General features: G+C 38.4%; 1 protein-coding gene and 1 long non-coding RNA gene across 10 annotated transcripts in view; one reads left to right on the top strand and one right to left on the bottom strand.

Annotated features, from left to right (window-relative positions):
* GRIP1 (glutamate receptor interacting protein 1) overlaps window positions 1–17,152 on the top strand; it is a 713,644-nt gene that overhangs the window by 189,308 nt on the left and 507,184 nt on the right. The window lies entirely within an intron of this gene.
* LOC309609605 overlaps window positions 1–17,152 on the bottom strand; it is a 59,500-nt gene that overhangs the window by 33,327 nt on the left and 9,021 nt on the right. The window contains exon 2 of the long non-coding RNA XR_014233511.1: window positions 1–17,152. This exon is cut by the window's left edge and continues 33,327 nt beyond it. This is a non-coding gene — a long non-coding RNA (uncharacterized lncRNA).

Below are 17,152 nucleotides of genomic sequence, written 5' to 3'. Positions count from 1 at the left end.
AGACACCTGTAATTTTCAGGAAGGGAAAAGAACAGAAGAGTAACAAATTCTGCTTGAAAACCTGACTTCTAATGTTGGGCCACAGGCAAGATCTAGAGATTTCTCCATTCATCTCACCACTTACTTGGATATGCTGTCTGTAGGGAACACATATTAAATGAACCTTGAGAAACATTAACAAAACTCTACTTAATTTTTAAGAGTTTGCCTATGGAGTGGTACAGGTCAGTTAATCAGTTCAGCATTCTTTTGGGATTCATTTGGCTAATCTTTGGCTACTATCCATTGGTTGCTTTTGCTCTATTCCAATTACATTATAAACTGGGAGTTGGAAGCGATAGAGTCTACGTTCCTTATTGCTGCTAATCATCGCATCCTTATAAATAATTTAAAAATTAGTTCAGGAATCCATCATGCCCACGCTGATTGTCTTTATCCCTGGTTATTGCTGCAGTCTCTCTGGTTTCCATTCCCAAGTGGTTGAGAATGGATCAGGATCTCCCGACGGTGGTGATGATCGATGTGTGTGCTGACCGATGAACTCAGGGTCAAGGCACTTTACCTTCACTGAGTCCTCAGTTTTGTCCTGATGCATTTACTTTGGATCCCCTGTTTAATTTCTCGTCAGTGTAATTAACATGGCTATTTCTGACCTTCTCTAAGACAAAGCTTTTACCCACCCCCACCTCCCTTCCTCTTAGCAGATGATCTTACCAGTCACAACTCTAGAAAGTGTGAGGTTCTCAGGCTTCATCTGCTGCCTGCCTTGCACCCTCGTTTGCCCTTAATTACATCCATCCTTCACTCCTTCCTAACTTTGCATGGCTAACCACCTCCTCTTTGCTCTTCATGAGCTGGCTTCTGCTTATTGCTCCAGCTGCATCTTTTCCAAATACTCACACTCCCTTTTGTCTCCACTACAGTATGTACCATCTGCATTTCTTCAAGTGAACCTTGCTGTAAACACCTCCACCTACTGTGAGCAGACACCTGAACCTTTGCTGAATTGGTTTCACTCTTCCTCATCTGAATGCAGCTCTGGGTTTTAGATACGCCTCCCACAGGTTCCCAGACCCTCTGCGCATATCTTTATCATAGCACTAATCACACCATATTCCAACTGCCTGTAGACTGTCTTATCTAGTCTTATATTGCTGCATCTAGAGTAGTGCCTGGTACATAAGCGTCAACAAATGGGCATTGAAAATGGAGCAATGAAAAAAAGGAATGAATGAGTGAATGTTGTAACCAGTTGCCAATCAATCCATTCTGCTTTGAGAGTGACGCTTAACTCTGTTGCTATCTTTGTCAACCCTCCTTCACTGACAAGTTTTCTTCAGCTCAAGCTTTTATTTATTTTGGGAGAGGCAGTTTGGTTCAGTGGTTTCATGTATTGTCTTTTTGCTACCTTGTTTTAGAGCCCCTGTATCTTAGTTTGCTAGCTGTGCCCAAATTTCCTAGTCTCTGTGTCTCATTTATGTCTTGTTCCCTTTAAATGAAAGAAAATAATCACACCCCTTCCATAAGGCTGTTCTATGAATCAACTGAGGTAGTTCCTGTGTAGCCCTTACTGCCTAGTACATAGTAAATGGTAATTATATGTAAGTTATTTTCATTACTTTTAGCTTCTACTTTTACAGTTTTCTTTTCTATTTTTGTGAACTGTTTCAAACATGCAAGTAGGAATAGAGGCTGATGTAACAAGCACCCATGCAGCCGCTACCAGCTTAAGAAAGAAATCAGCAAAGACAATAAAAGCCACCTCAGAACCCTTTCCTATACCAACTTTTCCCTCCTTTCCTTTTCTTCTCCCTTCCTCCATCCCAGAGATAACTACTGACCCAAATTTGGTGTTTATCATTTGTATGTATATTTTTACACATTGACTGTGTAGCTAAGAATTATGAATGCAGTATGGTATCCAGTGCATTGTCCTCTAGTTACCTGCCCCCCAATGCATCCCTCAAATCAGTAATTCATATTACTTCTAGAGTTATCATCCCAAAACACAAATCTGTTTCTGTAAATCATTCAGCTTTCTTCCTTCCTTCTTTCCTTCCATCCTTCCTCTCTCTCTCTCTCTCTTTCTAGACTTGGTGTTTTCAGGGCAGTTTTAATTTACAGCAGAATTGAGAGGGAAGTAGAAAGATTTCCCATATACCCCCTGTTCCCAAGTATAGCTTCTCCCATTATTAACATTACTCACCAAAATGATCCTTTTTTTTTTTTCAAGGATGAACCTCCATTGAACATCACAATCTCTCAAAGTCCATAGATAGTTTACCTTAGAATTCACTCTTGCTCTTATACATTCTCTAGGTTTAGACAAATGTATAATGGCATATATTCATCATTATAGTATCATATAGAGTGTTTTCACTGCCCTGAAAATCCTTTGTACTCTTGCTATTCACCTCTCTTCCCCTGTGCCCATCAGAAACCACTGATCTTTTTTATTGTCTCCATTGTTTTGCCTTTTCCAAAATGTCATATGGTTGGAATCAAAGGCTACAATATGTAGCATTTCCCAATTGACTTCTTTCACTTGGTAATATGCATTTGAGGTCTCTCCATGTCTTTTTATAGATTAATAGCTCATTTTCTTTTAGCGCTGAATAATATGCCCTTATCTAATGTATCACAGTTTATCCACTCACCTACTAAAGGACATCTTGGTCACTTCCAAGTTTGGGCAGTTATGAGTAATGCTGCTATGTAAACATCCATGTGCAGGTGTTTGTGTGGACACACATAAGTTTTCCTTTGGGTAAATACCAAGGAGTGCAATTGCTGGATTGAATGGTTAAAGAATATGTTTAGTTTTGTAAGAAACTACCAAACTGTCTTCCAAAGTGACTGTATTATTTTGCATTCCCTCCAGCGATGTGAGTTCCTATTGCTCCACATCCTCAGCAGCATTTGGTGTTGTCAGTGTTCTGGATTTTGGCCATTCCCATAGGTGTGTCGTGGTCACAATCTACTGTTGAATTCCTATTACATATATTCTCATCTCCTATAAGCCGTTATTCAAATGCCACTATCTCAGTGAAGCCTTCCCAGGACATTCTAAAATGGCAACACCCCCATTCATTTTCCTTTCTTCCTTTTTCTCCACAGTACTTTTTACCCTGTGACATACTATGTATTTGCTCTTATTTATCTTTTTTGTATATTTCTACAATTCATTAAGTAAGCTCCATGAGGTCAGGAATTTTGTCTGCCTTGTTTCCTGCTATATCCCTACTGCTTAAAACATAGTAGGTGCTCTGTAATATTTGTTTAATGAGTGTTGAATATATAGAATACTGCCCCAACTCCTCAACCTGGATTTCAAATTTATATTTATTTTGGCCCTCTGCAGTGTTGCTTCCCACCCTAACACCATCATTCCAATTTGCTCTGCATCTTCTTCTCTCCCAGGCCTTGGTTCAAGCTGTTGCCTGTGTCTGGGTTACCTCCCTCTCCTACTCATGTCTGCTTACCAGAGCTTTTCTTCTTCCTCAAGCTCAGTTCAAATCCTACCTCCTCCAGGAAGCCTCCTCAGATTCCCCCAGTTGAAGTGAATCTCCCCTTCTCCCAGGCTACTTCAGCGCTTTGTTGCTCTCTTACAACTTGTTTCGTGGTCTTCCTTGTTTCAGATTTGTTTATCTGTGTGTGTCCTGCAGGAATGTGGAGGGTGGGAACGCCTGCATTCCCGTCACGCTCCGTAGCACCCAGCGCGGTGCTCTGCCCCTCTGCTCAGTGAGGGCTCAGCCCATCTTGTTTAATCAATGAACCTGCGTGTGAGGAGGGACTTCAGAAAGGCCATCATACCCCTCAGGAAAGAGTTCTGAACTCTCGTTTAACGATTGTTTGACAAAGTGACCCTTCTAGATGGCAAAGCACTGAGGAAACTTTAAGCTCTTCTTTAGTTAAAATGATGATACTTCGTTGTAATTCTCTGAATATTTCCATGATGTCGGCCCACGGTGCAGAGTAATCAAATTACTTCAATTCCACATCGTTTCTCTCATTTGCCATACATTGTTCCTATTGCTATTCCTTTCACTTAATTTATTATATTTTTTCATTTAAAATTAATTTGTCAGCGTAGTCTCACTTTTCTAATCCAGCTGACTTTCTGCCAGCTAAGTTTTATGTGTGGGGTAAAAGGGAAGAATGAACATGTGCGGGTGTATGTAGAATGTCATTTTCTGCTTCACAGACTAGGAGAGGCACTTCCCATCATAAAAAATGTGCAAATTAGGGAATTTCCAGAAATATAAGTCTGTATTCTGCGAGCAATCATGCTAAGTAAGAGGGAGTGTGTAATTTACCTTTGATTTTGGCTATAGCTACTTTTGTAGAGAAAAATCACTGGCTATGGCTTTATTTAATAGGATGGAGTAGAATGTTAAAGCTGGGTGAGACCTTAGATACTCCTAGTCCAGAATTTCTTTATCTTCTCAGAACTAGTGCACTCTTTTTTGACAAATATTTAGTAACAGTGCCTTACTGGCTTAAAATAAATTTCACCAACAATTTAATCAACAAACACATATTTTTAAAAATCAATATAACAGCCTGACTGAAATATCCAGGAAAAATAAAATAATATATAATAAAATTAAATATATGTATATAAAATTATATGTGTATATAATTTACATATAAATAAAATTAAAATTTGGAATATATATATAAAAGTATGTTTATAATAAAAATTATACATGTACATATACATGCATCAGTATCGATATATAAATGCTTGAGCATGACTCTTCTGGAAACATATGAAGTAGTCAGATGCACCCGTACATAGAATTATCATGAATGCAACAGCCATAAATGCCTTTGGATAAAGGTGTGTTTTCTTGGCAACTCAAATACCGTATGTTTTATGTCAATGGTATGATTTTCCCAGATAGTGAACTATAATTTAAAAAATATTCAAAGTGAAGCACCTTCACTCATCCATACACAGTCACCCACACGTACACATAGACTGCAGCTGCATGCCTGGAGAAATCAGGGTGTATTAAAATAGTACGAAACAAAAAATACTTTTTGTTTGCATGTGGAAAAGGAGTTACTTTGTAGGCTCAGATAGTTATAAAAAGGGTTTATTGAATATCTGAATGTCTGGTAGAACATTTGGAAAATCATGCAGAACATAGGACAGTTTTCCTCTAGTGGAATTGTTCCACTCTTTACAATTTCTGTGACTGACCCTCGCCCCCCACATGCCCACAAGACTGGTCCACAATCTTTGTGATGCCACCTCCCTGTAAATGTCCAGATTGCTCCCTAGCAGCTAATGCCACCCAGTTTCAAATCTCTAGTCTAGTTCTACCACCTTCTAAAGGACTTTGAGAACCAGAAAGTTTCAGCTACCTGAGACTAGTCACATAACTAGTTAAGTTCTATGAGGCTCATGAGCTGCTTGACAGCTTTGCTGTGTCTATAGCTACTCTGTCCATCAGACCTATCGTCAGAAATATCTAGACAGATGATAATTACAAGAAAATGTGAAATCGGACTGCCTAGAATTTTAACTTGCCACTTACAAGTTTTAGGCAAATAATTTGTGCTAGTTAACCTGTTTGAGCCTCAGTTTCTTAAATAGTAAACCATAGGTAATAATAGAACCTAACTCATAGGGTTGTTTTGAGGATTAGTAGAAAGTGTGTATAAAGTGCTTGCTATCGAGTAAACATTTGGTAAAGGATGGCCACGATGATGATGATGATGATGATGATGATGGTGATGATGATGATGATGGCGACGAGAGCGGTGACAATGACAATGAAAAATAATTGTACTTGAGATAAAAAATTTTTTTATCCTTGATTTTTTTCTAACTTAACTAGACATTTTTTTCTTTAAGCAGCTAGATCGCCTAGCCTAGTTTTTATTTCAGTTTGATCCTTATTATCACTCTTACAGATTTCTTTAAGTTAAATGCTCATCCTTTTCCTTTTAGCTAATACTATAACTTAAATTGCCTAGCCCTTGAAATCTTTTCTTCACTGACACACTGGAGATTTGAATACATGACTTTAAATGAAGTTGTACTAATAAAATCCTGTTTACATTGGTAGAGAATAAAATCTAAATTTTATCACACCACTGTTTTTGAAAAAGGTATTTCCCTTCACTTTTGTAGAGGCTGTATTCCCAGAACTTAGCTGCTATAATGATTTCTTCAGTAGCACACAAATTCTGTATTAATCTCTCAGCAGTTTTCTCAGTTAAGTGCACTTTTATGCTTGGCAGGATTAGGGTAGTCTAGGAAAATTAGTTTTCTTTTCTTATTACTTTTCCTGTTTAATTTGTAACCAGTTAAAACACCACAATATGATGGATGATTGATCCTAGTAAAACAGCAAAGTTAAGGGGTAATTGGCAGACTTTGGTTAAGCAATGAAGTCTTCCCCTACCTCTCAACAGCCTTTAAGACAACCTCATTATTAAAATGTACATACTAGCAAAATTCTGGGTGTGTGTGGAATTTGACTACTGACTAAATAGCACCGATGCCAGGGTTTTATTTTTATGGTTGATGTGTAATGTTTGTAAAGCAGCCTGTGGAGTGGGTGAGCCCTGGCACTCACAGAGGAGCTTGCATGGAAATGGAATTTTGCAGCTAGCTAACTATATCCTGATCACTTTCTGTTCACTTAACAGGGACACATACATGCACACTTCCAATTGTTTGGTCCAATCAAGAATCATTCCTGGAAATCTAGCTCAATTTACATATTTTGCTTGTGGAAATTTATTCCTTTCTTGTGATGACAGTCCAGGATGTGAGCCAGTTATTTTCTTAAGAAGCTGAGGCCCCATTTTATAACTATGTGGTTATTACCAACTTTATTTTGAGGTGGGTTCATGGGATAATGCATGAATAAGACAAGATGACCTAAGACTCAAGTATGCCTTTTTCTTTCATTTATTCAATCAATAATTGCATCATTTTACAAATGTTTATTGAACACCTACTCTGTATGAAACACTACTATGCAAGGTGCAGGGAATATGTAAGATAGACATGGTTCCTATCCTCATGCGTCTTATTACCAATTCTGATGGATTTGACTTTAGCGTACAGACAAGGTATGTATGCAGGAAGTGTAATATATCTTAGAATGTAAATCTAATGACCATCTCATGGAATGTCAGCCATCAAAAGTTTAAAAATTTAGATTCCTAGCCAAATATAAAAGAGCTAGCATTGTAGTGCATGAACTGCATATTCATGAAAGCAATGTGTAATCATAAAATTCTTGTCAACAGACATTAGTTGAACAAACACTATGTAAGTGAACTGGGTATCTGTGGCTAAGACCCAAGCCCTGGCCTTGAGGAACAAATGCACATTCCATTAAAAAAGATGCTGGGTATATTTTCTTCAGGAGGGGTTTGGTACCTTAAGAGTAATAGCCTTCAGTTGTTATCTTTGCAATCAGACAGTCAAAACTTTTAAATTTGCCAAGAGAATAACTGATGAGCGTATATCTTGAAATAACCTATATCTCCTCCAGATCACATACCCATGAGAAGAAAATGTCCTTCAAGAATCTTAAGCGACCTTTCCTAGCAGAATCCGTTTTTGCCTGGAAGGGAGTCAGGAAAGACTTCAGGGCATCTTTTGGCAGTGGCGTTAGAATGTAGAGAAATGTAATTGAATTTTTCAGTGGAAAACTCACCTGCAATGATCTGCTCAGTGAGTATGATATAAATTATCATGCTGTTATCAACACCATCTTCCATCTGTAAAACTAGGGGAAATACATGAGCATCATAAAAACCCTTTTACCATCAAAAGAATTTTATATTCATGACATTGCTCTGAAAGCAAACACAAGATTTTTCAAGAAATCTTTGTCGATTTTGCAAGAGGAATCATAGCACTAGGAGCTTATGCCAAGCTGGAAGAAACACAGACTATATATTAATTTGGACTATTACTGAGAGATTTTAGTATTCAGAATGTAAGTAGTCACTAGATTTCTTCTAGAAGGGTATTCCATAGTCAAATTATGTACTGATGGATGAAAAATAGAAAGCAAAATTGAGAAAGTCAGCTTATCTTTTTGGGAGCTATACCAGATATAAAGTATTACGATAATATCAAGCCTCGAAGTACCCCAGCAGTCTAAATGTCTGACTACGACTCCTAGACATCTTTAGAATTAACATTTGGGTTCTAAATCCATTTTGCCAGCATCACTGTGTCAGATTTCATTTTCCAAAGATGGATGCAAAACACCTCTCATTCCACACACTCTTGCACAACATGATTTTGCCATTTCCTTATGAATCTAATTTCTCTCCTCTTGATTCTGGGCAGGCTTGTGACTGCTTTGGCCAGTAGGGTATGCTGGAATTAACACTGTGTGGCTTCCAAGATGGGTCATAAAAGTCAGTACACCTTCCCCCTTGTTCATTGGAATACTTGAGCTGACAAGTAACAAGTCTGATTACCCTGAGGCAACCATATTGTGAGGAAGCCAAGGCATCTCTAGGTGCTCCCAACAGTGGTCTAGTCTTTGAGTCATATCAGCCCAGGCAGCAGAGATGAACAATGAAATGCGGTCTCCAGGTAATTCCAACTAGAAAAATCATTGATAAGGTAAACTCAACATCATAATGACAAAGCATTATTGTCAACTGTGAAGGCCTGGACAAAGTTTTTCCTTCTGTGTAGAAGAAGTATTTGTTGAAAAAGTTGGAGAAGAAATTTGCACATTTATGGTAGACATAATTATATCAACCACCATTTTAAAACAGTAGGTGTTTTATATATATTCCTGGTACGGGTTGATGCCTATATTCCCTTTCATAGTAGATGTAGCTCTTTCAGTCAAGATTTTTAATGGGAAGCAACACAAACCAACTTGGGCTGATTAACCAGAAAAGGACAAGGCTATCAGGTAGCTCACAGAACTGTGAGCTAAACATATAAGAACAATTGAGTTTAAAGTTACAGGAACTATTGTAAAACCATGCATCAGAACTGGTCTGATGAATAAACTGCAGCTGCTTCTGCTGCCCACTGAGCACCAAGGGGAACCTCTGGGCTGGCTGCCCGTGATTGTTGGGTGCCTCTGCTGCCACCAAAGCCAGCAAAATGACCCCCTCCCAAAGCTTGTCCCCTCAAGTTGCTTGTTTCCAAACCAAAGAGTCAGGAGCACGGACTGGCTGGCAAAACCTTGTCCAAGTTCCTGTTTCCTAGCTGCAAGGGAGTCTGGGAACTTGACTTTTCCGGATTCTGCCCTGATGAAGCCAGATCCATAAGGCTGCAAATTCCCCAAACGTAGTGAGAGTGTTTGGAAGGTGCTGGACAGCTTGAAAACATGACAGTTATGTATGAGATGGGATGCATTAGAAGAAGGCAAACAGAATTCTTGCTGCCCACAGCTCAGAAGATTGCATTATTCCAGTGGTGGTGCCAAAAAGCAAAACTAGAGACAGCTGATGGAGCGTTCAGGTCTACCCGCAGGCTTAAATTTTATACCAATGTACATAGGTCAAGAAAAACCCCTTGCACCAGCACATCGCTCAATCTTATTTTACTTTCAAGTCTCTCTTAGCAAAACCCCTACCTGGCATAATGTGGAGATAGGGGGAAATATGATCAGAAGCAATGAAATAAATAAGCTTAACTCTGTAGTCTTTACACTGTAGGGTGGGGATGGGGTTCCCTGCCCATCATCATCTCCTATCTCTTGGCAGAGTGTGGTCCTGAGAACAAATGATGATGATGGTGATGGTGCCAGCACTTATTGAATCTTTACCACATGCCAGGTACTCTTTTAAGCACTTTGTAGTTATTAATTCTTTTAAAACCTTATAACAACCCTATGAGGTAGGAAATGTTATTATCTGATTTTACAGATGAAAAGACTGAGGCAAAAAGAGGCCATGTAGCTAGTAAATAGTAGTGCTGGCATGTGGACCCAGGTAGTCTGACTCTAGATCTGCTTAAGCACTGATAAATAGGGGTTTTGCAAGGTATCTTGGTGGTTGTTCTTTCCCCCCTTGTCAGAGTGGATGCCAGGAATATGTAATGTTTATATATTAACTAGGGGGAAAAGTAGAAAGTGTTCTAAAACACAGGTTTTCATAAGGTGGGCCTATTTGAAAAAGGAGAAAAGAGCATGGAACTGCAACATTGTCTCATCCTTCAACAGTCTGCCTTCCAGACCCTGCTGCCCAGGAAACCCTTCTTCCTCCTCTTGCAATGATTCCAGTTGTAGCTTTCCAACCTTTTGCCTTGTTTAATCATCACACCGGTGCTGAGAAATTGGTCATTATGCCTCTGTTTTACACATGAAAAAATGAGTCTCAGAAGGTTAAGTGTTATGGTCAAGATCAGACAGACCATAAATGATAAAAACCAGGCTTTGAATACAAACCCTACATTCTCCACTGCTGTGTAAGCTCTACTGTTAAGGATCTCAGTGAAATGCAATAGTTCAGCACAGGAAACAAGATCAAAAAGCAACAATGGCAAGGGCACCAGATTGGTATGTAGTCTTTGGAAGTGGAGTGGCTCTTCATGAAATGGCAACATATGAGGCCATGACTATAAATCCTAGCATTTATGAAAAGTTTACATCCTGTTGGTCAAGTACCCATCTTTCCGGTCTGAAAGCACTTGTCAATGATCCTATGAGAATCACGAACCCAATCCCTGTGCCTTTTCCATCTCCATGGCTATGCCCAAGCTTGGCTAACCTTACATGAGAAATAACTTCTGCAGTTAGACCAAATGCATTTGGTGAGACCCAGAATGAACAAAATAGAACACTTAAAAATGAGAACTGAAGAAATCAGCTAATTTCAGCCTAACATTTATAAACATTTATGTTAGACTAAACTGATATTCACTCTTTCTTTGCACCAAGAAATGTTTTGTGGAGGAATAGCATTGCCCTCTAAGAGATTAAGATTAAAAGAAAAGCTTTGGGGTCTGTCCACACATGACTTTGCCAAACATTTCTCCAACCTGTTTTTGTCAATCCTGGTCCATTTCCTGGGGTGAAATTAAATTTACAAGTTTGCATCCTATTTAGTAATACTGCTGTGATTTAACAGGCACTTGAAAGTGCATCCCTTCAGCTACACCTGAAATTTAGCAAGCATATGCATATTTTCATCAGCTCTCTCATGGGATGTTTATTTCTGTCACATACTTAGCAGGTTTCATCTCCAGTTGGGGTCTCTGTTGATCACTTTAGAGCAGTGGTTCTTATAGCAGATAGTTTTGCTCCCCAGGGAGGATTTGGCAATTTCTGGAGATATTTTTGGTGGTCACAACTGGGACTGTGCTGCCGGCATCCAGTGGGTAGAGGTCAGGGATGGTGCTAAACATTCTGCAGTACCCTGGACAGCACCCCACCTCCCAACAACAAAGAATTATCCACCTACAATGTCCGTAGTGCATAGTTTGAGTATCCTGCCTAGGTGTCTCTCTATGGATCCTTTCTTACTTTGTGTGTCTGTCTCTCTTCAGGCACAGTCCCAGAATCTGGATTTAATGCAAAGGGAAAAAAATACCCTTTGTTTTTCCAAACTCTGCCTGACAATACTTGGAAGTTTTTGGTCTGTATGTTTAGAAAATGCCTGAGCTTAGGGCCTTTTCAGAATTGTTACCAGTGACTCTGAATCTCCAAGTCCAGCATCCTATATGATACTTTTGTATTTTAATCCTTAGTTTGCACTTGTCTTCAATGCATGTCTGTCGCTCTTCATTCCACTCAACTCTGCCATTTATTTTCTTTGCCACTTATGTTCATCAGCTTGACTTCTTATCTGGAACACATTATGGTTTCATCAGCCAGATGATTTATATCTTAAAAAAAAGGTTAATTAAGGTCAGCTGCAGCAGACTCTTTGTTTTAACTCCTTTTCGTTTAGAGAAATTATACATTTCTCCTTCCTTCTTGTTTGTAGTTTTGAACCAGTTTTCTTCCCTTGGCAAAACATTTTCCCAATTACCACGCAATTCAGTTGGAAAAGTATGCCCAATGAGTTCTCCTTGGCCACAAACTGATGTCAATCTCTTAAAGAATTCTAGATCTAAATTCTAAATGTAGTTCTAAATAGTATCTCCCCTGACAGAAACCACAGTTGCCTTTCCACCCAGCAGTTGTGCTTCCTGATGTGGTGAGGGGTTGATTCAATTCAATATTGAGTATCTATTATGTACAGGTCAGTATGCCAGGCTGTCAGGGCATACAACCTGAATAAGACAACCTTTGCTCAACAGCTTAAAACCTAGTCAAGGGTGGTAAGATATGTACATAAGTAACTGTAATATACTGTTGAAATAGATGTACATGTACGACAGATGCAGTTTCCATGGTGTGTCTGAAGCCTCTTGCTGGTAGATCTTGCTTGCCAGTCATGCATGAAAGTTCAAGTTCCTGATCTAGACCTCTGAAACCCATATTCTGTGTTAGAATCGTGCTGACAGGCTTCCAGACTTTTCACGTAAGGATAGTTTTGGAAATGACAAGTTGTACATTTTGGCCCAGTGTGTCACTGTTTCATCCTGAAGTTCCAGGATGAAACAACCACTCCTGGTGATTTATTTATGTCTGGTGTGTCAATTAGACTCAGATCATCACACATTCTGAACATTAATTTGACCTCTCTGCTTCAAAAGATGATTTTAGCTTTCAGATCTCCGTAATAACTGCTGAACACCTAGGCAGGATACTCATAATAACTGCTGAAGGAAGGACTCAAATGAAATTTTTGTTTAATTTCAGTGTTCTTTAATTTCACCATTTTGGGGGTAGATGATTGCCCTCTCTTCCCTCCACCCCAACTTATATTCTGTAGTCTTTTCTCTTCTTGAGGTGGCCTGGTATAAAATTATAAGATTTGGAGTCAAATATATCTGGATTTAAATCCCTGCTGTAACTTTGTGTGTTTTAGGGTAATTTTTCTAAATTCACAGAAGTATGATTTCTTTGCCTGTACAGACAGGATAATAACATCTACTTTTCATAGTTTTGAGAAGATTCATTAAGATGACATATAAAATGCTTGCCAAAAAATGCTTCAGGGAGTCCTCTCCCCACCTCTTCATCTTCCTCACTTAGGTGATATTTCTTAGGGAACTCTCTCCTCCTCTGTCTCAGCTTCTGTGGCTTTTGTTGCTTCACTATTTACCAGCCCAGATTCCGCCCCCCTCGACTCCCACCCTGTCCCTTCCTGGCCATTCTGATCAACAGCATACATTTTCCCACTTGTCTTCTAAAAAGTTATGTTTAATGTAAAATTTTAACTAATTCCATAAGTTACCATTGCTATCATCTGAATGTTTGTGATCCTTCCAAATTCACATGTTGAAATTCTAACCCACAAAGGTGATGGTATTAGTAGGTGGGGACTTTAAGTAAGGAAAAGTGTAACTTTCATGAGTGAGATTAGTGCCCTTATGCAAGTAGTCCTAGAGAGCTCCCTTGCCCCTTCCACTATGTGAGGACACACCGTGAAGTCGGCAGTCTGCAACCTGGAAGAGGGCCTTCACCAGACCCCGACCATGCTGCCACCCTGGTCTTGGATGTCTAGTCTCCAGAACCGTGAGAAATAAATTTCTGTTGTTTATAAGCTACCCAGTCTGCGGTATTTTGTTATGGTGGCAGAACAGACCAAGACAAATATGCTTTCCTTTGGTTAAGTTAAGTGAACCATGTGTTATATTTTTAAGCAGTTTTCCTTCTATAGCCCACATGTCGAGATTAATTATGTGGTACTTTTTGTTATCCCATCCTTTACCAATCACTACTTCCTATTTACGATTCCTATATTTGTATTAAAATAAAGAATCATATTTTTCTTTCCCTATGGAATTGAAAACTTAGTGTAGTTTAATACCAAACTTTTCTGCATGTCTTCCTACAGAAGATTTTTGTTTCCTGTTTAGCAATCTGTTTTTGACTTCAAGGTGGTTCATTTGAGTACCTTGTATATACAAAGCAATGTACTAGGTGCCTTAAATTCATTATCTCACAACTCCACAAAAAGTTGTGAAGTATCTCTGTCATGAATAAAGTTCTTTAGCACCACATGTGGTATTCTGGTAGATTTATTTTTATTTAAAAGTATCTACAGATAATAGATGTTCTTCTGCCATTTTCTAAAGAGATAGCATTATAAATCAATTCTTTTCAAAGAGTGGACTTTAATAATTTTGTTTCTATTATATATTGAACATAGACAAGATAATTATAATATATATATAAGGTATAAAAACAAAATAACTTTGCATATCCACCAACCAGTTTAAGAAACAAACACAAGTATTTTTTTTAAAAAAACTTTATTGAAATATAGTTGATTTACAATGTTGTGATAGTTTCGGATGTACAGCAAAGTGATTCATATTCATATGTATACACATATATATTCTTTTTGTACATTCTCTTCCATTATAGGTTATTACAAGATATTGAATATAGTTCCCTGTGCTATACAGTAGGTCCTTGTTGGTTATCTCTTTTATATATAATAGTGTATATATTTTAATCCCAAACTCCTAATTTATCCCTCCCCTCTTTCCCCTTTGGTAATCATGAGTTTGTTTTCTATGTCTGTGAGTCTGTTTCTCTGTTGCAAATAAGTTCATTTGTATCATTTTTTTAGATTCCATATATGATACTTGTCTTTGTCTATCTGACTTCACTTCATATGATAATGTCTAGGTCCATCCATGTTGCTGCAAATGGCATTATTTCATTCTTTTTTTATGGCTGAGTAATAATCCATTTTATATATATGTATATATATTATATATATTATATATACCACATCTTCTTTATCCTTTCATCTGTTGATGGACACTTAGGTTGCTTCCATATCTTGGCTATTGTAAATAGTGCTGCTGTGAACATTGGGGTACATGTATCTTTTTGAATTATGGTTTTCCCTGGTATATGCCCAGTAGTGGGATTGCAGGATCATATGGTAGTTCTATTTTTAGTTTTTTGAGGAACCTCCATACTCTTCTCCATAGTGACTGCGCCAATTTACATTCCCACCAACAGTGCAAGAAGGTTCCCTTTTCTCCACACCCTCTCCAGCATTTATTATTTGTAAACTTTTTGATGATGGCCATTCTGACTGGTGTGAGGTGATACCTCATTGTAGTTTTGATTTGCATTTCTCTAATAGTTAGCGATGTTGAGCATCTTTTCATGTAACAAGTGTATTTAAAAGCTCCTGTGTGTCCTTTGCCTACTCCAGCCCTGCCCAAAGATAACCTTTAAATGCTTCAACTTTGTATGTTTAAATTTATAATGAAAACAATGATGCTAATTCAGTGTTTCAAGCTTTTCTGGTATTGAGTCAATTGCAGTCAAGGGGCACCAGTGTCTGTCTCGGAAGGTCAAATTTTGGTCATCGGTTTTTAATGCACAATATGAAATAACTGCCTTTTCTTTTTAAAATAATTTATGAGCAGGTTTTCCCCTTATTTCTTATAGATTTTTTCTTATGGTTATAAGTTATTTTATATGTTTTCTCTGGGTGAGGTGCTGGCACAAAAGCTACCAAGTGAGAAGTCTGTTGGTGGCAGCCATTAAAGTCACAGCCCCAGGAGGGGAGGAGCTCCAGATAAAAGACCCAGCAAAGGAAGGCCTTGGGTCCTTGTTCTTTTCTTGCTTTACAAAGACCCCTGAGCAAAAGCTATGGTGTTCATTTAAATTTGCTTCTGCAGGTTGACAGAAAGAAATGGAGAGTTACATACAGAAGAAAAACATTAGATTTAGGTAAAGGAGAAAAGTGGGTTGGGGAAAAGGCAGTAGGAAAATTGCTGAAGAAAGTTGATCATTCAGGAATACAGAAAGATGAGCATAAAGATATGCCTAGGGTTTTGTTTTAAATCTTGGGATCTTGGGGAAGAAAATATTATTTGTTTCACTCTGAAGGTTAGAAAAAGGAAAGAGAGATAGATCAAGTGATCAACTGACAGAGAGAGAGAAAGATGTGGGTGAGTGGATGGGTTGGCAAATGGATGGGTGGGTGGGTGGATGGATGGATGGATGGATGGGTGGGTGGATGGATGGATGGATGGATGGATGGATGGATGAGTGGATGGGTGGATGGACAGATATAGGAGAGAATAGACTGTGTTGCTAACTACTGTAGATTGAATGTATCTTCCCAAAATTCATGTGTCGAAATCCTTAACCCCCAAGATGGTGGTGTTGAGAGATGGGGCCTTTGGGAGGTTATTAGGTCATGAGGGTGGAACCCTCATGAATGGGATTGGTGCCCTTATAAATGAGGCCCCAGAGAGATCCTTCATCCCTTCTGCCTTGTGAGGACACAGCATAAGGGTGCCATCTGTAAGCCAGGAAGTAGGCTCTCATTAGACACCAGATCTGCTTGTGTCTTGATCTTGGACTTTGCAGCCTCCACAACAGTGAGAAATAAATGTATATTATTTATAAGCCATCCAGTCTGTGGTATTTTGTTATAGCAGCCTGAGAAGACTAAGACCTTTTAAAACTCTATGTACCAAATTAAGAAGATCCCTTTGCAGCTAGAAATGAGGATATTTCTGTCCATGCAAAAAAGCTACGGCAAAGATCTGCTGCTCTGGTAATCCTTCTTACTGCCCTCCTACTCTTAAAAGATTTTCATCTTTTGTAAGGGAGAAAGTTATAATTTTGAGAAAAATAATAACATTCTCTGATTAGGAATGGTGTTTTCTTTTTTTAATCAGGAATTTCATCACAAATTGTGATTCATTCCAAAGACACAAACACTCAAGAATGTACAGATGACTCTGTTTCTGCATAGTAAAAATAAAGTTAGAATCACCGCAAAGTTTTTCATATTGGATTTTAGAGCAATAATCTTCTTGCTGTGCTTCTTTAAGCTATAATATTGAAAGCTAAATTTTCAATTTCTTTACACATTTAACATAGCAGATCATTCCTTTTAATTTGAAAAGTAACTGTAGGTCTGGGACATCTACAGACAATGCTGTTTCTTGGTCACTGACTTTTTAAGGGAGCATTTAAATTCTTCAGCCCTACAGGTCAAACTGCATTATACCACATTTCATTAGAAAAGGAATCTGTATAGGATTAAGATGGTAACAAGTTCCAGCCAGTGAGCCATGTATTTCAAGAAATATGCCACAGGG

The sequence above is a fragment of the Balaenoptera borealis genome (genome assembly GCF_965194805.1).
Source record: "Balaenoptera borealis genome assembly, chromosome: 13".
Lineage (NCBI taxonomy): Eukaryota > Metazoa > Chordata > Mammalia > Artiodactyla > Balaenopteridae > Balaenoptera > Balaenoptera borealis.
This window is presented reverse-complemented; position numbering and strand designations above follow the sequence as displayed.